The sequence below is a fragment of the Canis lupus genome, chromosome 19, assembly GCF_011100685.1.
Source record: "Canis lupus familiaris isolate Mischka breed German Shepherd chromosome 19, alternate assembly UU_Cfam_GSD_1.0, whole genome shotgun sequence".
Taxonomy (NCBI): domain Eukaryota; kingdom Metazoa; phylum Chordata; class Mammalia; order Carnivora; family Canidae; genus Canis; species Canis lupus.
Genome location: NC_049240.1, coordinates 36,056,180 through 36,081,927, shown reverse-complemented (window position 1 = coordinate 36,081,927; position 25,748 = coordinate 36,056,180). Strand labels below are relative to the sequence as shown.

Here is a 25,748-nt window from a genome sequence, read left to right as displayed (position 1 = left end):
TCATGACCATCTTAGCCAGAAAAATTGGTGTATTTCTTTTCCCAGGTTAGCACTGGGCTTGTAAATTCTCAGAGAGAAATTAAGGATTTGTTTGGAGGCCTTGCAAGAATTCTGAATTGTTTCACTTTTTTCTTTATGCAAAGAAGAGCATCAAGAAGTGTTAGTGGCCTGACTCCTTGGGCCATTTGTCTATTGACCTGGTACCCAAAGAATCTGCTTGATGAAAGAAAAGGAAGGGAAAGTGTTGTCCAGGCACTTCTGCTATCATGGTCTCTCCTGCATTTGTTATTCTATCAGCTTAGAGTCCTGATTTATCAGAATTTTGGGGGTCTAGTACAAACTCCTCATTCAACAGAGAGGGAATTGAGACTCAGATTGCTGTTTACCCAGAGTCTGGAGGGCTAGTTAATAACATAGGTGAAACTGCAGTCAAAAGAGCCAATGATAATAGTTTCTATACACTATTCTCTTAGCATCTACTATGGCCTTACTACTGTGACAGTCACTTATATATTTATTATTTTTATCTCTCACACCTACAAAATTGAGAGCTATTATCCTCATGTATTAGGATAAGTTAGGCCAACTTGACATGACAGAGTAATAATTAAGTCTCAGGATAATTAACGTAAAACAGATTTATTCTTTGCTCATGCCTCAATCTTGTGTGGATTAGTGGGTAACAGGGTGGTAGGAGGTATCTCTTCTCACAGTCATTATAAAGACAGACTGAGGGACATCCGGGTGACTCAGCAGTGTAGAGCCTGCCTTCGACCCAGGATGTGATCCTGGAGTCCTAGGATCAAGTCCCACATCAGGTTCCCTGCATGGAGCCTGCTTCTCCTTCTGCCTGTGTCTCTGCCTCTCTCTCTGTCTCTCTCTCTGTCTCTCTCTCTCTGTGTCTCTCATGAATGAATAAATAAGAAATCTTAAAAAAAAAAATAAAGACAGACTGAAAGGGCCTCCAACTTCTGGTAGACATCCAACATGGAGCCTGTACCTCCATATTTGCTGGGGCAAGAAGGGAGAACACACAGAAGACTCACCCATCTCTATACTTGGACCCATGAGTATTTCACGTTAATTTTGTTCAAGGGCCTTTTACCACTTTGGTCACTTGTATCAATCAAAGGGCAAAAGAGCTGGGAAGTAACTATCTCCCTTGTCCTCCAGAAGAAAGCAGATACCAGCAAGCACCAGAGATGATTACTGTCCTAACCTCTGAAATCTCCATAGAGCAGCCAGAGAGATACATTTAAAATACAGATTTTATTATCCCACAGCTCAGGTGGAAACTCTGTATTTCCATCCCATTACCTTAAAATAAAACCCAACCTATTCCATAAGGCATGTAAGACCTTATGTAATTTGGCCCTTTCCATTCTCATGCTACTCTCCCCTTAACAATGATTTCACTTTATCACACTTGCTTTATTTCAGTTCTTGGATATTTCAGATGCTTTCTTTGCTCAGGGTCTTCTCCATGCTGTTTCCTCTCTTTGCTTACCTTCTGCTTTCTCTCTGCTTCGCTAATTCTTATGCATCCTGTATGTTTGATCTTCAGTGTCATTTTTGACCAACTGCATGTTGCATGTACATAGAAAGTGTGGCTGTTTTATTCTCCATTGTGTATTCAGTACATCCAACAATGCCTGTTACAAAGAAGACAATAATATTTGTGAAATGATTGCACATAAGAATTTAGGGACAAAATCCTCCCATATAGGATGCTATCCTTAGTCTTCGAAATCACAGTAATGTAGCCATAGTAGAAGAACCATTTAGAATAGTAACTTTGTGTTTGAAGGTTTTAGTAATGCCATTATGATAATGATACCCATTTTCCAGTTAATAATTCCAAGTATTTAGACTTCACTACCTGTCTACTGAACAGTCAATGTGTGTTTCTTTCTTTCTTTTTGAATATTAAAATACACAAAAGAGGTAGAATCCAAAGGTTTGAGTGACAGAGGGAATGTGGAACATATTTGTAGAGCAAGATACCACCAATTCAGTTTTTTTTTTCATAGAACTGATAGAGTGACAATTTTTTTTTCAAATAAAAATTCAAATATATTCTGACAAAGGATTTTTGTGCCATTTACAAGTGTAGAGAACCATCTAATAAGAGTAGTTTTGACACCATTGTATTGACATATCTGGGGCAATTTGATGATTTGGAAGGACAATGACATGGAATACATGTAATTAGAACTGTCATAGAAAATCTGAGACAGATGTTTTCATCTAGTCAGAAGTCAACAGAAAAAAGTCATTGGGAGTTTGGTATGCCTATTTTAAAAGGTTACTAATGAATGATGTATCAGTAATATTAACAATTATATTTTATACCTGGAGTGTTTTCTGTAAAGTAGCAAATCCTAATTAAAAGCCTTTTGGAAATTCCTTAAGTAGTACTGGTCATGCTTTTAAAATTATTAAGAAAGTCATTTCATGGAAATAATTAAAGTAAAACTTAATATTGAGTTTCCTTAGCAATAGAGCATTCAGATGGAGTCACACTAAATATTCCCGTCTCCTGCAGCCATCTCCTTAATGACATTTGTCAGCACATATTACACACTAAAATTGTTTATGATATTTTGTTATTGCTGACTTTGATTTAATTACATTGGGGCTTAAATGAAAAGGAGTTACAAATTGAGAGGCTTTACAAACACTTTGTCATATAACAGTTCTGTGGAAGGTCATCCAATCTTTTATCTATGAGTATGCCCCTACACACCTCCTCACTTCAAAAACCAGACATGGACTAGTATTGTCCAATCTCCTAAATCCTAGCTGCAGAAACATCTGTGGGCTATACTCAAAAATATCCTCCTGGATCTTACAGATACCTTGTGTCCTCTATATCTTTGAGGAGTGGATACATCTGAGAATATTTCCAATTAGAAATCAGAAACTTCTTGATGGAGCTCTTTGCTCACTTGGGAAATCACTTCTCTGGTGGGTGACATGATTTCTGATAGAGGTCAAGGCATAGTTTTTCTTAACCGCTTTATTATTATTATTTTTTAATGTACAGGAATCTAATTGGTTGCCTTTTCTAAAACTCAGGATTAGCCTAATACTCCTTGAATGTGCTCCAGTGGTCTGGATTTTGGGGATTGAATCATTTGAACTGAGTTTAGTGGTTTGTGTGAGGGTACAGGCCGGGTGGTCAGCACTGGGAGGTTGCCTTTGCCGGCCCAACCTCTCCTTTCTGTGCCATCTGCTTCCCCGGGAAGGAACTCTTTCTCCAGCCTCCAGGCACTCCATGTCCTCCTGCTTTCACATCCACCCCCCCCCCCCCCTTTGAAGCCTGCTTCTAGGAAAACACCTGGCAAACTCTTCTCAATATACAGATGGATCATCAGATTTTGTACTTCAGCCTTCCTGAGGCATTTGAGAAACAGCAGAATGCTAAGTTTTAAAAATTCATCTTTGTCATTTATAATAAGAAATAACTGGAAACAACCGAACCACTAACATTTTGGGAATTAACTAAATTATGACTACACATGACAGTATGTTACTTAGATATTAAAATCACATTTACAAGATATTTGATTTTTTTCATATAAAGCTATTAAACATTTTAAACTTGTAGAATTTTCATGGCAAAATATGCTTGTGTCATATGTTGAGCAAATGCAGCAGTATGATGAAAAGTACAGTAGGATGAAAAGTATTTAAAACATCACAGAAAAAGGCTAAAAGTAAAGTTGCCTTTGTGTCACAGGATTATGGTTTATAATTATTGAAACATCCCTCTGTTATCTTTGCTGTGAGGAAAAGAAAACATAAGTGTACAAAGAAGGAAGGAACGAATTACCAATGGGAGCTTTTAAACAAGCAGTTTGAGCTTGCGTGTGTGTGTGTGTGTGTGTGTGTGTGTGTGTGTGTGTGTACCTCTCTGAATATCTACTTCTACCTACACCGCTGTTTGGTAGGAACAGCATGCTGTCTCACAAGCCCATGCCCAGGGAGGGCTTTCTTTGACTTTCCACAAGGCTGCCTCTGGATGAGACACTCAGAGATTTCGGCCTGAATTTATGGAAGTCTTACCTAATACATCTACACCTTGGGACTTCCAGTCCCCAGCAGCCTCTCTATTTCTGCAGTATGCAGTTTCTGGTCCTCTCATCTCTTAGTATAGAGGAAAAAGAGCCTTGGCATCACATTGGTGTTAGTTGTGGTTGACTCCACAGACTGCTAGCTGTGTGACCTGGGCTATCTACTTCAGTCAGTAAACCACAGCTTTCTCATCTGTAAAGTGTAATGAACGCTACCTTATTCTAGTAGGATTAAAAATGTGGAAAACTGTGTTAAAAAAGAAAACCTTAGCATAAATTCTCGAAAATAGATAGTTATTTTATTTCTCCTGACTCATCATTGCCCCATGCTTTCAAGACTAAGCATTCTGATGGTGCAGATTTCATCAAGAGTGGAGTCTACTTGTCACGTCTTAGAATCAGGTGTTTTTTTTTTTTTTTTGTTGTTGTTGTTGTTGTTGTTTTTAGTCTCTTTGGCTTTATTTTTTGTTCTCTAAACATGCCTAAAACCTTGAATAAAGAGTCCCGGCTTCATTCTACTAAACCTGGTTTTGCTCAAGAGAATAGTGGAGTTTTCTTTTCTGAGTTAATAGGATAAAATGTAAACTCTGTTTTTCTCCACAAAGACTAGCTGAATTCTGCTAGAGGCTTTTTCCATTTCCTAATGAGACCTGAGGAGACCATGACATATTAATAACAGAACTAAGAGTTGAAATTCATTTGTTAGAAAAACAGAGGTTTCATTTTCTTACTATTATCATTTTTCTCTTATAAAAGAATTCACTTAATTCACCTAACTTCTCTTGAGTCAGTGCCATCTTGTTGCTCAGTCAAGTATAAACCTAAGCTCTCACCTAAAGGTATTTGCCAAGTTACTAGTTTCTATTATTCTCAACCCCCATATTGACAGCACCCTCAATCTCTCTCAGCCCTGGAGCCAAAGTTGACAAATATGCCAAAGATAGCCACAGGCAAAAGGCAATCTACTCCATTTCTTTCTGAGGAGATTTATTCCTTCATGGAAATCACTTGAGGGTAAATGTTTTTATCTTTGATACTAATGCTTTACTCTGCCTCCTGGTGGCTGAACAAAACTAGAACTTTTTGCTGTCCTTTGGAAATACTGTTCATGGCTCCTGTGGGCTGTGGGAGCAGAGAGTCAACAAAAGATAAGGTCTCAAATCTTTTCAAACACTCCCCATACTTGCTCTGCTGCCAAGTCATTAAGCAAGGCAAACTCCTCTCCCATATGGGCTGTTAACTTTTATTTGTTCAGTGCTGCTCTTAAACATGGCTGGCATGAACTCTAGTTTCTTCCTAGATTGAGGAAGAGTACCCAGCATCTGCTTTGATTATAGCAGGGTGTGCTCATCTACTGGCCTGTCTTAGAAGAGCCTGGGGATATAAGTTGGTTCTTCTGACCTCATTCATTCCTTCATGAATTCATTTTTCTAATTCAACAAATTTATTTTGGCCACCTAGTATTCAGCCATTCGAGGTGCAAGGGATATTTTACTGAATATAGCAGATTAAAAAACCAGAATTCTTCATCTTTCTGGAGCTTATTTTCTAGAAGGAAGAGAAGTGGAGAGTAAGTGTACTATATCAATGTCTGTATCTAGTGTATTAGAATGCGGCACATGCTTTGAGGAAAAAAATAGAACAGGGTAAGGGAGATGAGAAAGTTCAACTGGAGAGGTTTACCATTTTAAGTAAAGTGGTCTGCATGGCTTCTACAAAGTGACATATGAGTCAAGAGTTGAGGGAGGTGAGAGAGAGAACCAAACATATGATTGGGGAAAGAATGTTCCAGGCCACGTAGTAGGAAAAATCAAGACACACTTAATTTTTTTTAAATATATATTCTTACCTTCAAAGACCTTATAGCCTAGTATAGAAAACAGATCTAAAATAGGCGATTTCAATATACTGTGATTATTGCTAAAATATAGAGCTAAGGATGCTGTGTGATGCTAAGAATGGGATCCTTATTAGGATGCTTTCAGAATGCTAAAGGGATGTAAAAGATTTGGGAAGGGAAATACTGCTATTCGTTTCTCTTTGTCAGCATTTGCTAAACACAATTAGGTAGACTATAGGCCACTAATTACAGAGAAAGTAAGACATGATGGGAAAAATGGATCCAAATTTATTTAGGATGGTCTATATAAAACATTCCATTTTTTATAGAGTCTATGCAATAAATAGTTTATTAAACGACACTGACATTTTCATTTTAGCTTTGTGAACTTCCAAAACCTACTGATCAGTGGAATCCTTGGGAAAGGCTGCTCTGAATGAGACTCCTTGTAGACAGTCAGTTGAGGCAGTACTAGTCTGGATGAGATAAGTTAACCCAAATTCATAATGGACACATCTTCTCTTGAGTCTCTGTTTTCTTCATCCATTATATGAAAAGTCTGTCCTAAATGGACTTTAAAGGCCCTTGTGGTTCTGGTCTGACTGAATCCATTGAATTTTTTCCTTAAGGCCATATGGCAGGCCCAATATAGATTGATGTATCCCATGTCTTTATTCCATAAGTATGTACTGAGTAGCTACTATGTGCTGTGCACACAGTTCTTGATTCCAGCACTGTAACAATGAAAGGGATAGAGAATGCCACTTTGGGAGTGCACAGTCTATTAGAAGAAACATATTTAAGCTTGCATGAGATAATTTCAGAGAGTTATAGGTACTATGAAGAAACAACAGCAGACCACATGGTAAAGGGAGAGAGTAATTGAATGTGGAGAGAAGAGCCATGTTGGATTGGATAGTTAGGGGAGGTAACTGAGAAGGTGACATTTGAGCTGAGACCTGAACAGTAAGAAGGAGCCAGTGGTGCAGTAATGTGGGGGCAATGTTCCAGGCAAGAAGATGATAGAACTAAACCTCCTGAGGCAAAAAGAGTATGACGAGTTTCAGGTTTAGAAAGCAAACATAGCTGGAAGTTTGAGAAGAAAGGGAAGAGTGTGGCAGGGATCTGTTTTCTATAGTTTAGACTCTGTGAGCCAGACCCTCCCAGTTTATCCAAGGGAGACACAGAACTTAACATTGGGTGTGGTTGCATTCTGAGAAAATGTTATTCACAAAGACACCCTGGATTAGATCCCAGGACCATGGATGGTAGACTGCTGAGCTAAGCCACCAAGTTTCAGGTCATAGGTAGGGGTAGGGACCAGATCATGTAGAGCCTTTGTTGGTCATGAGAAGGGGCATATGTTTCGTTCTAAGTGTGATGAGGTTTTCAGTGTTCTGGCAGTGTAGTGACGTGATTGGATTATGCTGTAAAAAGCCACACTAACAGTGTTTGTAGAATGGATTATAGACGCAAGTGTGCAAGCAGGAATGAAAGGCAACGTGATGGTTATAGAAGCACCATGAATGTAATCCCTGCCCTCAACAGACTCCCCATTTCTGTGGGGAGATGTGACAGAAAGAGAACCATTGAATTTCAGCCTATTCAAGGCCCTGAGAAGTACTGCAGAAAAAGAAATTCTTTCAGTTTTGTTTATCATAGCTCTGGTGCATATTGTGAATCTCCATGTAGGGACCATAATGTGTATGTGTGCATGTTCGTGTGTGTCTCTAATTTGTTAATTGATAGAATATTCTTTCATCTGTACAGAGTAGCTTCTGGGGTTACATTTTATTAGGCTACAATGGGGGATTTTGCATATGGTGAAAACTGGGTTTAAAAAATAAAATGTAGAGAATATTTGAATACAAGACCGAGTTTATAGTCGTAATGATATAATTTTGTTCTCTCTACTTACCTACATTTTATTCCCTCTTAATTCTGCTAGTAGTCCATAGTGACATGTAGTCATTCTTTATTTATTCATTCACAGATTCATTCATTCACTAATTCATTCATTCATTTGTTCATTCATTCATCATAAGCTATTATGCATGGTACTGGCCAGGTCATTGGTCACAGAGGAAAAAAAAAATGATATACATTCTTTCTTCTCCAGGAGCTTCTAGTCACAAAGATCTGCCTTAGAAATCCATCCATGACTGGTTTCAAGAACTTTTGCAGGTGGGCACTAAGTGGAGAAGAGGCTCCCTATGTCCTTGTTAATTGTTGGAACAGACCTTAAAGACTGCATTGTCCAGTATGATAGCCACCAGCCAAATGTGTCTAGTGAAACTTTGAAAGAAACGTGAATAGTGTAGACTGAGATGTGCTATAAATATGAAATATACACTGGATATTAAAGACTGTAAAAAGGGCAGCCCTGGTGGCTCAGCGGTTTAGTGCTGCCTTCAGCCCCGGGTGTGATCTTGGAGACCCAGGATCAAGTCCCATGTTGGGTTCCCTGCATGGAGCCTGCTTCTCCCTCTGCCTGTGTCTCTGCCTCTGCCTCTCTCTCTCTCTCTCTCTGTGTGTGTGTGTGTATGTGTGTCTCATGAATAAATAAATAAAATCTTAAAAAAAATAAAAAATAAAGACTGTAAAAAATAATGGGACCTATTAGCAATTCAACAATTTTTATTGTATGCTAAAATGATTGTGTTTGTTAATGTATTTGACATGTTAAGTTAAATGAATTGTATTATTAAAATTAATCTCAACTCTGAGGCTCCTGGGTGGCTCAGCCGGTTAAGCATCTGCCTTAGGCTCAGGTCATGATTTCTGGGACTGAACCCCGCATTGGGTTTACTGCTCAGCAGGGAACCTGCTGCTCCCTCTGCCATTCTCCCTGCTTGTGCTCTCTCTCTCTAATACATAAATAAAATATTTCTTAAAAATCTCAAAAAATTAAAAAAAAATAATCTCAACTCCTTAACTTTTTAAAATGTGGCTGCTAGAAAACTTTAAAATTACACATGTGGCTCACATTTTGTTTCTCTCAGAGCTGATCTAGATTAACTAAGCTGGATGTCTGGTTTCAGGGCTCCTTACGTCTTAGAATGCCAGTGTGAACCAGTTCTAAGTAGACCGCCAGCATGGAAACAGAGTAGGAAAACTTCAGCCTCAGGCCCTGGGCAACTCAGTCATAGCAGGCATTCACCTCCTGAGAAAGCCCTAGGTTTCCTCTGGCTAAGATTCCCCACATCACTGAGAGAGATAATAGAGGAGATAAAACTGGGGTTATTGAGATCAATAGCAAATGTCCTATAAATGCCTTACTTGATTTTTAATAACCTATTGAGTACTTCTCACGCAGGGATTTGGATTTTTTTTGGACTTCCTTTCTGTGTGATCTTGTAGCAAGTGTATCAATTTATGTGACTCTTCATCTTGAGAAAAATAGTTCAAGTTTTACCTATTCCATAAAGTCCGTTCTCTTTTCTTCGGTCCCTCATAGAGTTCATTTATCATTCAACACATGTTAAGCACAGCTGCTATAAACAACTCTTTATAGCACAGCTGCTATAAACTACTTTTGTGAAACAGTTCTGGTCTCACCTGCAAGAAAGCTCGGTCCCATCTTGGATTTCTTTGTACCTTAACTTATGGAGCTAATCTTTCACATGCAAGACTCTCAATGAGTATTTTGTTTCTCTGGCTTCCTTCCACTTCATTACCTGGGACACCTGTGCCTTGCATCATGTATAAAAAAAAAAAAATCACAAATAAATTCCACTTGAGATCAGGTTTGTGGCTTGCAGACTCATGTTGGTGGTCCTTGTTTCTTTCCTCTGTAGCAGTTCAAGGTTTGTTTCCTCTGCCTCCACCGACACTAAACAGCACCATGGTTCCATTCTAGAGAGTCAGAATTCAGTACTACCCAGGCAACAAAAGCCCCCCTCCGTCTCTCTGCAGTATGCTCCAAGTTTGGAAATATTTTTCCAGGCTGATGATTTTGAATTTCCCCTCGACTAAGACTTCTGCCTCCAGCAAGAATGGTCAAGTGCACTAGTCAATTTTAAAGAGATTGGTGACATCCGTATTTCCTAAGGCACAGCATTCTAATTAGTGATTTGCCACCTCTGCTAGGTGTGTACACTTAAAGGAGGCTCAGTGTGCATCTGCTGCCAAGATAAGAAGTAGAAAGTCACTGGAAATGTTGTCTGGCTCAACCTTGTTTTCTTAATTAGAAAGGAAAGATAAACATCCCCCTTCTTTGGCTATCAAAATGGAGAAAGTAGGTGGGTTATAGGATTGAGAAACTGAAGATGCGACTTGTTTTTTGAGGCATGTTCTCTTCCTCATCCTCACTAGATGTGAGAGGCATTGTTAACTGGACTTAGAAGGCAAAGTGAGTGTGATCCCATGGCAAAAGTGCAGGTTTGAGAGTCAGATGTACCCCAACACCTGACACCACCACTCATCTGAACGAATGGTCAGCATCTTGGACATACAGGAGATAGGAGCACAGGGCCCCAGAAAAAGGTGTCCTGCTCTTGGGTTTTAATGTCTTGTGGCTGCCATCTTCAAAGTCTTAATAATTTTATCTTTGAATTTGTGCCTTGTAAGTGAAGTCTAATTGATCACTGGAGGATGCCTCTGCTCACTGGCCTTCTCACCTCCCACCACATCTCACCTCCCCAGGCCACCAGTTTGCTGCCTCCTCATTTCTGGCCATTGACCACTGCTGTCCTCTCTGCTCTAGGGGCCCGAAGGCAAGTGTTGGGGAGGATTGAGGTTGAAATACATGTCTGACATGCCAGTTTATGGATTGGATGCTGGGTTCCACCAGAGTCTGTATTTGCTCCCAGAGAGTACAACATTAAATACCAAGTAAAATAAATACCATGATAGGTCAAGAGAGAGACCACAGAAGAAAGGAAAGATTTTTTTATCCTGCTTTTTGAGTAAGAGACCTTGGTCCTGCAAATTTTGTAGCTGGCTCTGGCTGTGTGACTGTGGGGAAGTCTATTAGCCACATGAGCCTCTGTGTGTCAATCAGACTCAGGGTACAATCAGAAAAATATTAGGATATGTGTGTTTATGGGTATATATTTACATACACATTTATTTATATGAACTTATATGTATATACATATATGGGTGTACATATATTTGTGTGAGTCATATATACATATGTAATAAAGATAAGAGCCTTTAGAGATTATTTAACTTCTTTCCACAGTAGTGGTGCACCTTCACCAGCAGGGGAGGGTGTGGTCGTCAGAACTCTGGATTTTCTGAAGCTGTCACTATAGAAGAGGGTAGAAATGGACTGCTTAACAGGACATGTCACCTCTTTCAAGGAGCACAGTTATTATCATGCGTGGACCCAGTAAGGCAAGAGAGCTAGTGACCACATTCATTGACCTCTCTCTTCTCTTGTCCTCTCTCCTGCTGGTGTCTTCCTTTAGCAGAAATGGACCAGAAGCCACACTGCAGGGATCACCATTCAAAGAGTCCACAGAGATCAGCCTCCAGGAGCCAGAGCAGGGTGGCTGGGGAGGCCAGTAGGGGGCAGACAGAGAATGGCTAGCTTGACTTCAGATGTTTGCTTCGAAGATTGCATGAGATCAAATTTGTAAAATACTGAATGGCTATAAAGTAGTACTTTTGAGTAGAAGCAAGGATATTTACTATTAGTATTCACATTATTTCTCTCTTTGGAGAAGCTGGAGCACATCTGAATTTAGATAGTGGGGTTGGTAGAGTAAGCAAAGTCTTGCTGATTCTTGATTCTTCATGCCACCATGCTCAGAAGTAGTGATGCTGTTTTAAGGCACAAGACAAAATTCAGTGACGTGACCTCAAAATCTGTAATACAGAGATACAGGGCATGGGGCCACTTTGGTTCTAATTGTGCTCCTGACATATTTCTGTAGAACAATTGAGTAAGTCACTTGCTTCCTCTAAGTTTCCCCTTATTCATCTTTGAAATCCAATGACTATTAACACACTAATTGTGAATTGTGAGGCTTGGTGAGATAGCAAGAAACTGCTTTTATGCACACACGCCTCTCCCTGGAACAGGCCTGGAAATCTAGGTTGATGAGTCTTTGAAGCAGAGAGTTGTTTTTAATTATCTTCTACTTCACTTCTGAGCCTACTTTTCAAGTTGATGTTGAAAACACATAGAATTGGTGGCTGTGGGGTCTTTTCACTCTGGAACCTGTGGGGAAAGTGACCCCCAACAGGTAGAATGAGATGACATCCCATCTCTCCGTGCTCGAATGTTCTGTGCTCCCAATTGCTTGCAATGGGTGAAGGAAAAATTGAACTCATTTCTTCTGCAGCACAAATACGAAAGCTTACTCTAAGCATGTGGAGTGGCAATGAAAACATCTTGTTTCGTTTTTAAGATGCTCTGATGTGTTTTTAAAATGGGGGCAGGGGAATACCATTTAAGCAAAAGGACATAAAAGTAGAAATATAAATCAAAGCAAGTACCTTATGTGATTCTTTATACTGATTAATTTTGTGTTATGTGCACATGATGAAGGATAAGGATTGGAAATACTTTAAGTTTTCATTTGGGTCACTGTTTTGGCCTCCAGGGGACTTTTATTTCATGGTTTACACATGCATGAAAAGTGTGGGTGGATAGAGGAGAAGAAGCAAATCACTCCTGGTGATTTGTTCCACTTTTGCATCAGTGACACATGGCAGGGAGGGATCCAAGGGTGGGATGAAACTCCACTTAGAGAGCCATTTGCAATGCTCAAGCCCCATTTCTTCCATTTTAAAGCCTCATTTTTAAGCAGACAATTAAAAACGAGTATGTCTGAACAGAAAAAGAGAGGGCAAGAATGGCTACCATGCTCCTTGTCAGAAACAACTGGATTCGTTCCTGTACGCGATACACAAATGGTCTTGGAACTAGAAGGGCCAGTTGGTGATCATATCCCAGAAAGCTCTCAATTTATATAGAAAGAAATAGCCCAGCATGGTAGGTGTTCTGAGGTGGAGTGACAGGGATCCATCCAAGTTCCTTAGCATAATACAAAAGGGCCTTCATGTCTTAAAACACCAGTCAAAACACATTATGTATTTGCCAGGTGCCAGTGTAGGTTTTCTATAAATATTAACTCATGTAATCCTCGTAACAGCTCTATCAGATGGATAATTATTGTTCCTCTTTTACGGATGAGAACACTGAAGCACAAAGAGGTTAATGACTTTTCTCACAGCTAGCGAGACTTAGACTAGACATCCGCCTTCAGAGTCCATACCCGTAGCCCCTAGGACCTCCTGCTGTACACTTCCCTGTGTGAACCACTGGGCCTTTCCACCCCTGCAATCAATGCAGGCTAATCCCTCATCTTGAAGCAGTCCTTACTCCTTTCTTTACCTGGATATATTCATTCATTATTTTATCATTATTATTACTTTATTATTATTATTATTATTATTATTTTCTTTTTAAAGATTTTATGTATTCATGAGAGACACACAGAGAGAGAGAGAGAGTCAGAGACACAGGCAGAGGGAGAAGCAGGCTCCATGCAGGGAGCCCGACGTGGGACTGGATCCCAGGACTCCAGGATCAGGCCCTGGGGTGAAGGCAGCGCTAAACCACTGAGCCACCTGGGCTGCCCTACTTTATTATTTTTAATAGACTTTTTTTTTTGGGTAAATATTTTTAATAGACTTTTTAAAGAATAGTTTTAGATCTATAGCAAGACGTAACAGAATACTGAGATTTCCCGCATGCCACTTGCTCCCATACATGCAGAGCCTCATCCATTGTCAACATCATCCACCAAAGTGGTATATTTGTTATACTTGATGGACCTTGTTATATTATCATATTATCATCACCCAAAGTCCAAAGTTTACATTAGAGTTTGCTCCTGGTGCTATACGTTCTATGGGTTTGGGAAATGTATAATAATATGTTTCCAGCATAGCGCACAGAGTACTTCCACTGCCCTAAAAGTCCTCTCTGCTCTGCCTTGTTATTCCTTCCTCCCAACTAACCCATGGCAAATGCAGGTTTTGTTTTGTTTTTTTGTTTTATGGTGTCAATTTTTTGTTTTTCAGAATGCAGTACAGTTGGAATCATGCAGGTGTTATTTCAGATTGACTCTTTTCTCCGAATAATATGCATTTAAGTTTTATACACAGATTTTCATTGCTTGATAGCTCATTTCTTTTTAGTGCTGAATAATATTCCCTAGTCCGGATGGACTCAGTTTATGTATTTATTCACTTAGTGAAAGGCATCTCGATTGCTTCCAAGTTTTGACAGTTTTGAATAAAGCTGCTAGATACATCGACATGCAGGTATTTATGTGCACTTTTTTGGGTAAATACTCAGGAGCACGATTGCTTAGATAACATGATAAGAGTATATTAAGTTTTGTGAGACTGCCAAGCTGTCCCAAAGTGTCCATACCATTTTGCATTCATACTACCAGTGTATGAGAGTTCCTGCTTCTCAACATCCTAGCCAACATTTGGTGGTGTCAATGTTATGGATTTTGTCCATTTTAATAAGTGTAGTGGTATATTATTGGTTTAATTTTATTTCTCTGGTGAAATATGATATGGGGCATCTTTTTTTGTGCTTTTTTGCTATATATATATATAGTTAGGTGTCTGTTAAGGTCTTTGGCCCATTTTTAATTCAGGTTATTATTAAGATTTAAGAATTTTTATATGTTTTGGGTAACAGTCCATTACCAGATGTGTCTTTTCAGATATTTTCTCCTGGTCTGTGGCTTGACTTCTGTTTATTTTTCAAGGCTTGCTTCATGTGCCACACAGGATCTTCTATAAACCAAAACTTTGTCTGAATTGGTTACTATGACACATTATATCGGATTGAAATCCCTGATAAGTTTGTTTGTGTTCCTTGAAACAAGCTAGGTGCTCCTCGAGGTCAGGGAAAATATTTACTTTTGTGTCACTTGCATCTGACCCATGAGACACTTGAGTGAAAGATGGTGTGGATGATCTTTCATGTTCTGGTGCTGTCTTTTTTCTTGCCTGTTAGAGAAATTACTTTATCTCTGAGATTCTCTTTATAATAGGGATAAGCAGAGTACTTTCTTTAATAAAATTATTGTATATCAAATTAAACAATGATCATAAACAGGTAGCCCTAGGATGTCATGTAATAGGTGCTCCTCTGTTGAATTAGGCTGGCATCATTGTAATGCATTTTCCCCCACCTCCATCTTTTTTGGGTTTGCTTACCATCAGGACTCTTGTTTTCTATCAAACAGCTTCCCCTTTCTCTCATCATAATTATCTCAAAATCTACCTGTTGCACGAAGCTCTCTCCACCTAAGTAGCTTGCTTTTGTCTCTCTTCATCTGTTTGCTAAAACCCTCCCTCCTCCAGGCCACCATCTCTGGCATAGTTCCAACACTCCCAACCCCTCTTTAAAAAATTGACTGGATTTTCTTTCTCTTAGGTCCCCAGTGAGACTATACACCCTCAAATGGTCAAGACTAGGATTTCTAGTCTGTTATTATATTCACAACTCCAGCAGAATGCCACATGTTTACCAGATAGCAAATACTTCCAGAGCTAAAGTTAATTGAAATGAGCTTCTTTCCCAGGTGCTTTGCTGCCTCCTAGCGTTGTGGCCGGGCTTCCAGGCTGCGAGGTTTCCTCTGAGCTCCAGCTCGGTCAGCACCGTCTGGGTTGCTGATCCCCATTGCAGACAGCAGCCTGAGACAGCTGACTGTGCTGGGGATGGCTTCATTCATGCTACTGCTCCACCGAGGGCTCTGTCGTCCTGCATCCTACAGGGGGTCCCTCATGGCTGACCCTTCTGCTTTTCCCTGTGCTATTTGTGGGACTTCTGTGGAGTTTTCAGGGACTTCCTTTCCTTCCTGGAATACCTCCCTTCGTCCCTCTCAGCTAGTCCCTGACCCAATTGTCTTTTGGAGGTTTTTATTCATTCTTTGAGCTTAAGGCTATGATATAACACATGTTAACCTTCAGATACTGTTGAGAAGAATTAAACATTTGCTTCCCTCTTCCCATTATCCAGACTATAAATACATTTCTCATCCTGCTGAGAGAGGTTTGAAAGGCACTTGCTCTTTGAGAAGGCAAGATGGGATCACTTCATTGGGAAATAAAGCCCAAGAAAGAGGGAACCTGTATAGTTTGTATATTTACCAGGCATCATTTGGGCCAGTATCCACAGAGACAACATAGTGGAAAGAACACAGGTTTTGGAGCAAACAGTAGGTTCAAATCACAACTTCTTTAATCTTTAGCTATGTGCTTGTGTAAATGTCCCAGAACCTCAGTTTTGTTGCCAGTATGGGGAGGAGGCAGCAACGCATAGCTCAAAGGGTGTTGTGAAAATTGAATGAGAAAGTTTATGCAAAAATGAGTAATAATGGATCAAGGTATTCTTGTTCTTTAAATGTGAAGAGTGTTGCTTTTGTGGGAGTAGAATGCATGGATTCGCATTCCAAAGTTTGTTCCTGTATTCTTCAGCTGCCTTGTCTGTCCCCAGAACTCAGTCTTTCCAAAGGATATGATGTCTTTATTCTCCTACTGTGGATTAGCCCAGTGCCTGGCACTTATGTGTGTAGCAGTGTTTATAGAATGAATAAAATGCCTATGGCAAAATATGCTGACATTTTTTGACTTTACATTTTTATAATTCTCAGTATTTATCCTTAATATTTTAGAATTGGTGACTAATCACTCCCTCCATCTGCACCCTAATTAAATAGTTAGACTTTTCCCCATGTATCACGTTTCCTCTGATTTTCTCAAAGCGTGATCTAGCTGTCATCTCCTCCTGCTGCTAAGACCTCTCAGTAGTTCTCAAAGCTCCCAGATGTACCTTTTATTGCATGTGATGTTCTTTAATTTTACTTGTCTTATCTATAATCATATCAAGACACTTATTTGTTAATAGGCTGTTTGGTGGCTAAACGTGATGTACAGTTGGAATTACTGTACATCACGTTTCATTTCCACAAGGGCATCCTTTATTCTGGTCTGCCTTGTGCATCATTTGTCTTTTCCTCTTGCCAGGCTGAGTCAACTTCTTCCACTGTACCTCCCAAATCAGCTGTTCATTCCCTTCCCTGTGGTTGTCACTGATAATTTCCAGGTTAAATCTTATAAGTGGAAATTGGATCCACAGCTGGAGTTGAAACACAGCTCCTTAGAGTTATTACCACAGAGTGTTCCTGGGTAGGTGGAAAAGTTGAAGATGATAGATTTCCAGTGAGGAATTATAATGCCTTCCAGTGGATGGTAACTAGGGTGGGGATTGCTTCCCCCTGGGGAGAGCAATATCTATGCCTTTTCACTCTGGGTTTGTATCAGGGGGATTTAAAAGAGCTGAGTGATTTTCAGTAGTTTTCTGTCATTTTATGAGAGACAAGTTAGATAAAGTGATAATGTGGGCTGGACAGCAAATGAGTTATAAATGATTGACCAGCTATCTAGGCTGTCTGCTAACTCAGATAGAGAGAATCTTTTTTTTTTTTTTCCCCAGAGAAGAGACATGTGGTTTCTTAGATTCAGTCAGAAGTAAAGGGAGGTCAAAAAATAGATTTGTTCATTCAAACAATATTTGTTTGAGGACTCCATGGTACCAAAGGCAATTCCATGCCTTTGGTTTATTGAGCATTAATTAATTCAACAAGTATTTATTAAGTACCTGTCTCTATTCCAGGGTTAGGAATAAGAGGTCGATAGGATACCTAAGATCTCATCCTCATGGAGCTGACCTTCTAATAAGAAAGGCTGATAACAACAAGAAAACAGATAAATGATTTCTAACATACCAGGAAAAGAACATAAAACAGAAAAATATAATACCATCTTGGATTGGATGGCCAAGAAAAACTTTTTATAGGAGGGTTGATGTTTGTGAATCCACAAGCACTGAGGGATACTTAAGTAATTTGATACATCCTGAATTGGGACCATACCCCTGTTTCTTTTATCCCCATCCCATGATTTTTTCTCTGACCCACTTTGATTCCCAGTAACCACCCTGATCAGGGTCAAGAACCTTAAAGGACTTTTCCTTAAAATGTCTACTGAAACCTTAATAGAAGGTACCATGACTTTTCCCAGATGTAAAGGGTGGTAATAGTTGAACTCTGAGCTGCAAGGGGGATTGGTTTTTGGTCTGGCCCGCCACCAAGGCTGAATCATCCTGGGTATGTTTGTTCCCTTTCTGTTCTTTAGCTTTTCAGTCATGGAGTCAATTGGGTGAGATACTCTATGTAAGCTCCATAGGGAGGGGGCCAAATAATATCTTAAACAAATAGTCTATGTGAGAAGAAAAAGGGAGCAAAAGTTGGCATGAAGGATTAAGATGAGGCTCTCAGTGCTGTACCAGTCCCTTCGGTTTCCTCACAGTAGATCTGACCTGGTGGGTACAGTTAGGGACCACCTTTTATACTGTACGGTATACTACTATCAGATAAGTAGTGTGATAGCGTATCTTCAAATTACCTCCCTTTTTGTCCATCTCGTGGCTTTAACACCACCATCCTCCTTCAACATACAAACCCTGCCATTACCTTGACTCTTCAAAAGTTTTAAATCTATCTTATGGGTTGGGCTTTGGACCTGGCTATCAGGGCTGAGAAATATAGGAGAAATGCCAATGACAAGTACAGTCATTGTCATCGTTTCTTGGGATTGGCCCTGGTGCAGGACAGAGGCTCTCAGATAATTTTCTACCTCATCTGAAACATAGTATGTAGTGTATAGGCCATAGCAGCAGTGTGTTTCTATGTGCAGATGTTTCTAGCCCTGGACTGTCCAAAGTAGCTCTCACTGGACATGCCAGCTTCTCTTGGTTGTGTCAGAAACCAAGATTGCTCAGACTGAAAGTATCCAGCGAGCAGCTACTACATACCAAGCACTATTCTCAGCAGTTAACAAGACGAGCAAACATCCCTGCCTTCAAGGGTCTTAAATTGTAGTGGGGGAGACAGGAAACAAATAGGGAGGCAAATAAATAAAAGCAAATTAATAAATAGACAATCTCAGATATATTGATGATTACCCTGAAGGATGTGAAATAGATAATGGATATCTGTGTTGCTTTCGATCTCTGAGGCATAGACTATTTGAGTTCATTCATTCAACACAGATTATTAAATAACCCCCATACTCCAGACCCTTTTCTAGGATGAAAGGATTTGTCATTATCAGTGAATGAATTAAACAGCCTCATACTCAGAGAGCCTTCTAGCAAGAGAAGACAAAAAATACTTTCAAAGTATGATTATTATAGAATAGGAATATAAATGTTTAATGATTTAAAGAATTGATATATATTATAATTATTCTTATTGTTTTATTTTACAGTAAACATTGTGAGTAAGTGCAGTTTTAACCTGAATATTGAGAGAGCAGAGCTGCCTGAGGATTTGGGAGCGGTGCATCCCAAGGACAAGGGGTCGAAGCAGGAAGCTCTGAGGTGGGATGGCATCCTCAAGGCACAGGAGATGCCCTGTGTGACTAGATCATGGGAAGCCATGGGTGGAATATGAGATTTTGGATAGAAACTGGATCAATTCCAAGAGGAAAAGATGGAAAAGTTTGAATGTGGGGAGGACAGTGGTGAGATCTGACTCAGGGTTTAGAAAATTCTCTTTGGCAGCTGTTGAAGCATCTAATTGGGGGTGAGAAGGGAGTCAGGAAGGTTCCTTAGGAGGCTGCTGCAGAAGTCCAGGAGAGAGATGATGGCTTGGACTAGGATTTGGCAGAAAAATAGTGAGAAATATATACATGGTATAGAGCTATGTGTGTGTGTGTGTGTGTGTGTGTGTGTGTGTGTGTGTGTGTGTGTGTATCATAAACAGGGAAGGAAAGAAATGAATTAAAGTTGTTCCCTAGGTTTGGCCTAAAGAGTTGGGTCATTGCTGGTGCTGTTTACTGAAAGGGAGAATTTACGGGTGGCAAGGAGCAAAGTTAGTGGGTGCAGATAAATAGTTCAGTGTATCAGTCTTTTAAAGTCTGACCTTTACAGTGTGCAGGTGAGGGCATGAAGAACATAGGTGGAAGACGAGACTTCTGAGGGGTGGCATCTGGGAGGTATCAGTGTCAAGATGGTACTTAACCCCAGGGAAAGCATGAGCCCAACTAAAGAAAGTGTATAAATAGAGAAGATAAGGGGCTTGAGGACTGAGGTCTGAGACATTTTAGGATCTGGGGGTTAAATAGATGAGTCCAAGCAAGGAAAAGTGACAAGGAGTGGCTTTTGAGATAGGAGGAAAACTGAGTGAGTGGCCTATAGGAACATTCTAGATCCATGTTAAGTGATGCTGACAAGTTAAATAAGAGGACAGAGAAATAAGCATTTTTCTCAAGTAGAGTTATGGTTATTGGTGACTTTAAAGAGTCTGTGAGGGAGAAAAACCAACTGGAGTGAGTTTGAGGAGGAAAAATGGAAATAAGAGGGTGTCAACAGATGGTATAAAAAGTTTTTTTTTCACTTTTTAAAAAGAATTTTGCCGAGAAGTAGAGAGAATAGCTATTTATTGGATCTCTACCCAAGGTCTAGAATTAAAATAGACTCTGAGGGATATGTAATGGTGACACAAGGGGGGCTGAATTCTGAGGCTCTTTCTTCTCTCACTAGGGCTGGTCTGTTACATCATTCTGTAACACAATTTCTTTAGCAACAAGAATGGGGAAGGTTCCTTCAGAATGCTGATGGGCTCAATTTTTCCTGGCTTGTCTTCTACTGAAAAGTAGTGAGCAAGATGGTTGCTCTCCAAGGAGAACCTGGCTTTCTTGACAGCTGCTTCTCTGCAGCCTTGTAGAATGGAAGTAGAATGGGACATATTAAAGACAAAGGATTTAATGTCCTAGTTGTGACTTGGGACACAAAAGAGGCAAATTGAAAATAGGAGTAGATATTGATTAAACACAGACATTTCTTCATAAAAATGCTTCCACGGGGTATCCCCTCTTGGAGAGCCCATCAGACTCTTATCTCTTCTCCTATTTAACGAGTCAGCAAGGAGGATCTAGCTTGTATATTCAGCTATTAACAATGCCTGTTCACTTCATATACTTTTGCCTGGGACGGGTTTGGGGATAGAGAACTTGTGGTCAGCCTTTTGTGAGTAGAAATGTAGAGCTATACAGAGAAAACACATTACATGCAGGTATATAGCAACTGTGTCTTGTTTCTAGAGGGTCAGTCCTAGATTGTCTGAAAAACTGAAAGGGAAGCGTGTGGATAATTGCCAAGTGTTGATCTATTTGGGGCTCCTTCAGACCATAGTCATGATAGTCTCCTAATTGGAGCTTCATTCCCAAGCTGAATCTTCTCCCAGAGGTCTTCACATGGGATCCACTTTTGATCTTGATTACAGTTTTGAATTTTATTTCCAAATGTCCATTCTTCTCTCTCTGCCTATCCCTCAGCACCTGATCTTATTACAGGTGGAGGGTCTCTTTCTTAGTGATCTCTTCCATCCTCCAGTCGGTAACTTAAAAAATCATGAGCATAACTGGCGTGAAAGATTTGGGAACCATTTGCTATTCAGGAGAAACTCAAAGAAAAATAAACTCCTCCATGAAGTATTTGCTGTTCTCCCAAACTGATAGCTGATATAAAGGCAGCATTGTGTAAAGCACGCATCCTCAGTTCACCTTGTGATTGAGAGGCCTTTGGAAGTCTTCTAAGTGAGCAGTAGATTCACTTTAAGTCAACTAAAAGTAATTTTAAAAATTCATGACCATCTCCTGTCTCAGCTTTCTTTCACATAAGAGTACTGTCTTTCGTCCTCCAACACATGAAACTTCTATTTGGCTTCAGACTTTGCACTTTCTGTTCCCTCTTCTCTAATGCTTTTCCCCATGCCCTGTGTATAGTTGGTGTTTTCTCATCTGCTGGCATTAATTTAAATGTCTCTGGTTAGAAAGATGGTCTCTGGACAATCACTTTTTATTTTATTTTATTTTATTTTATTATTTTATTTTTTTAATTTTTTATTTAAGAGAGTGTGAGACAGAGATTACAAGCAAGGGGGAGAGGTAGAGGGAGAAGCAGACACCTCACTGACCAGGGAGCCTGATGCAGGACTTGATCCCAGGACTCTGGGATGATAACCTGCACCAAAAGCAGATACTTAACTGACTGAGCCACTCAGGCACCCATTTTTAAGATTTTATTTATTTATTTGTGAGACAGCTGGACAATCAGTATAAAGCAACCCACCCACACCACTTTGATTTCCTTTATAACATCTATTTCAGCATTTTTACTTCCTTGTTCATTTCTCTATCTCCTCCATCAGATTATAAACTCTTTCGCAGCAGGAATTTTCATCCTTCCTGCAATATGCTCCATGCCCAGCATAATGCTGGACACATGGTTGGTGCTCAATAAATATCGTTAAGCAAAATGGCAAACGTGAGCTCTATGGAGAATATTATATGTTCAAAGATACAGTTCAGAGATTTTTGCTGACTTTCTTAACACCTTCTCCTCCTGTGCCATAAGCATCATGGAGGCAGGGACCACGTGTTCTTCCCACTGCACATGCTCTTCGCCTAACATATGATAAGTATTTGTGAAATAAATTAGTGATTCAAATTAATTTGTGTCTGAGCTTCAGTTCCTCATCAATAAAGTAAGATTAATAATTATACCAAAATTTAAGTTCCACGAGGGCCAGAATCTCATCTTTTAACTCTTGTTCTCTAGTATCTAACACGTTGCTTTGTAGGCACTCAATAGATTCTTCTCAAAGAAATTATGATCTATCTCATACGATTGTTGTGAAGAATATAAATAATATATGTAACTAATTTACCATAATTCCTGTTATATAGTGAGCTGGAAATAATTGGCCCTAAGTATTTAGGTACATATGTTGAGAATGTTCAGATAGCAACATACAGTAGCATTTGAATATGTGGGAGCTCAAAGAAATGAAGCTTGGGCCTGAAAATATAGATATGGATGGCAATAGACAAAATCACAAGAGGAGATGGGTTCTTGAGTCCAACTGATTTATCTGAGGCAGAGTTCAGCTAGGATGCATTCTATTCAAGTTTCCCAGGATAGCGCATGCCCAGGACCTCCTTAGAAGGACCTAGGATATCAGGCCAACAGAAATCAAAGATTTTGGGGAGAGAAATTGTAGATTTAGGCTAGTGTCAGGTAGGAAGACCTTCATGGTAGAAAGACAGGCCACACTCCTTATCTTTATAGGCTTAATACTGGCCCAGGATGAGAAGGAGTGGTGCCCAGAGATGGGGCAGGGTGAGACTCCCTGCAATGATGCTCAGATGATCTCCCACCTGTTCTGTTTCTCTCCACCACCTCTTCCAAGCAAGCCTCAGTCCTCAGATAGCGAAGCATTGCTGAGTATATTTTACTAGGTTATTGAGACAAAGCAGTTAAAGGATACAGAAATCTTCTAAGACTTCGAAAAGAAAAATATATAGTTGATCATGTGCTGATGCAGGTCCTCTATGGTGCCTCAAATAAATGGTTTTAGTGTTGCAAGGTATTTTCTTAATTAATCATATTTAACTACTTATCCTCACTAACTCATTGGTGTGACTCAGGTTACAGTACCATTCACCAGCAACCCCATCCTTTTCTTCTGAACAACAGCTGTGGTCTCATAGGGAATCCTAAAGAAGCACTGGGAGGATCTGCAGCACCACCTTTCTCTTGCCTTGGAGTTCCCACCTGTCTGTTCTTCTGGGTCTCAAGTATTTCCTCACCAGCCCCATGGGATCTACCTCCTGACTGTCTCCTGAGCTCCTGTTCCCAGCCGCATTCCTGGCCTCTTGAACTAGATTCCATATTCAGGTGGCTACAGGAAATTTTAGCTCTCTTGCTTCCAATATGCCATTGGAACAAGGAGGGGGGAGGACTTTGTTTTGTTTGTTTGTTTGTTTGTTTGAAGGAGAGAAAGGGTAGATGTCCTTCTCCAAAATAAAACAGACACACACACACCCACCTTTTTGCTGTAGATATGTCATTCCTTTAGCACCCATTTCTCACTTTTGAGACTACTCCTCCTCACTTCCAATTAGAGAGAAGGAGCTTTCCAGTTTGCTTTTAGAGAAGAAATAAATATCCTCCTTTAGCATCTATTCATCACTTGTGAGACAGGTTTTTTCTAATTAGAAGGAAGGAACTTCTAAGTCTATTTTAGAGGAGAAATAAATATTCTCCTTCCCAAAATGCATTTTCAGCCAAAATATACCAGCTGGGGAAAAGTTAGAAATTTTACTAGGTTTATCTTTATAAACTATCTGAGCTGCTCCTGTTATAAATGGCCTCTGACATAAACCATTCTGGAAATTTCTGAGACAACATTGAACCAAGACTTTTGACTACAGACTTAAACTTATTTCATCGCATGTGTATTATAGACAGCTAAAAGATGTTTAATTAAGAGCACAAACCTAGCAAGAAAATAATCTCAACTAGCAGAAGATAAAGTGTTAGCCTTGAGAAAAGAAATATACTCCACTCGCTGGGCTCTACTTTATTGCACTATGAGACTCAACACTGGTTGGCTTGGAAATTCAGTCATTAGTGGAGTTGACAAGCATTACAGGCACATGGTTAAGAATGAGTCAGCTGAAAATCTTGGGACAGGCTGTTTGAGATTCAGAGAAACAAACGAATCTCTCCTTCCATTTTAACTTGCCTTTTCTATTTTGGAAGAAACAGACTCTAAATTTCTATACTTTCACAAAGAACATTTACTGTCACTTGAATGTGTCCCTTCAATTCCATTCTATTCTGAAAGCATCTTTCCTTCACCAGTCTGCTTTAGTAAATATTTATACCCAATCATCTCAAGTCCATTGGACTCCATCACATGTGTGTTTCAATTATTTAAAATCAGGATAGCGTCTCCTGGGCAGCTAATGAAGTCTCAATAGATATACATTATTGAAGCATATTGTTATTTATTCACCTAATAAATCAAGCCTATTGGGGAGTGTAGATGCAATTCAAGCACTAGAAATGAGGAATAATGATGGCATAGATCATTTCTGAATCACTCTAGCCCATTTTACAGCCTGCAAAATACACTGAATTCCATAAAAGTGACAAATGACACAATATTGTAATAAATAGCTATAGCTTGTGCATTGTGTATTGGAGCTTAGATTCATATTGAAGCTCTCTGTCAAAAGAGTGGATGATGAATTAAGTATTGAAATCATGCTCTGTAAAAAGGAATTATATGTTTTCCATTTATCTTGATTTATTATATGGCATCATGTGCTTAAGTATATGTAACCTTTCCAAATTGAGTTGATTTAATATTAAGGAGAAATTGTTACAAAGGAAAATTTGGTATGTTTGGAATTCTTTATTTCTCTGCTTTATTTTTATAAAACTTTTAAATACTCCATGGTTTCTTAATCCTACTAAATTATTTTTTTAGTTGTATTCCTGGATATCTGCAGTAACATTTACAGGGCTCATTAAAAATGAAAGTGCTATATCACAATTAATATTTCTCATTCAAATTCAAACGTCTTCATATTAAAAATCTAGAAAACTTTCAATTTATATTAAATATAAATTAACAGAAGGGTGAATTTAGACTTCCACAATGATGGATTGAAGAATGAATATGTTTTGAATTTTTGAATTTATCCTAATTTCTGGAAATTTAAGTGAAAACTCTACCACTGTGCTTATTATTGGAAAATAGTAATTAGAGGAATAAACAAATACCAACAGCATTATATTGGTCCCTGCTATTTCTCCCCCACCTTAGCAACGTGGCAACAAAATGATTAAGAAGAGGAAAAACCCCAACTTTTATTTCATTGTTTCCTGAGGAGATGACATGTTTTTTCCTAGTCATAGAGCACTGACTTTA

General features: G+C 39.4%; 1 protein-coding gene across 2 annotated transcripts in view; it reads left to right on the top strand.

Moving 5' to 3' along the window:
- Positions 1-25,748, top strand: part of DPP10 (dipeptidyl peptidase like 10) — a 1,276,525-nt gene that overhangs the window by 92,370 nt on the left and 1,158,407 nt on the right. The gene's annotated exons all lie outside the window — the stretch shown is intronic.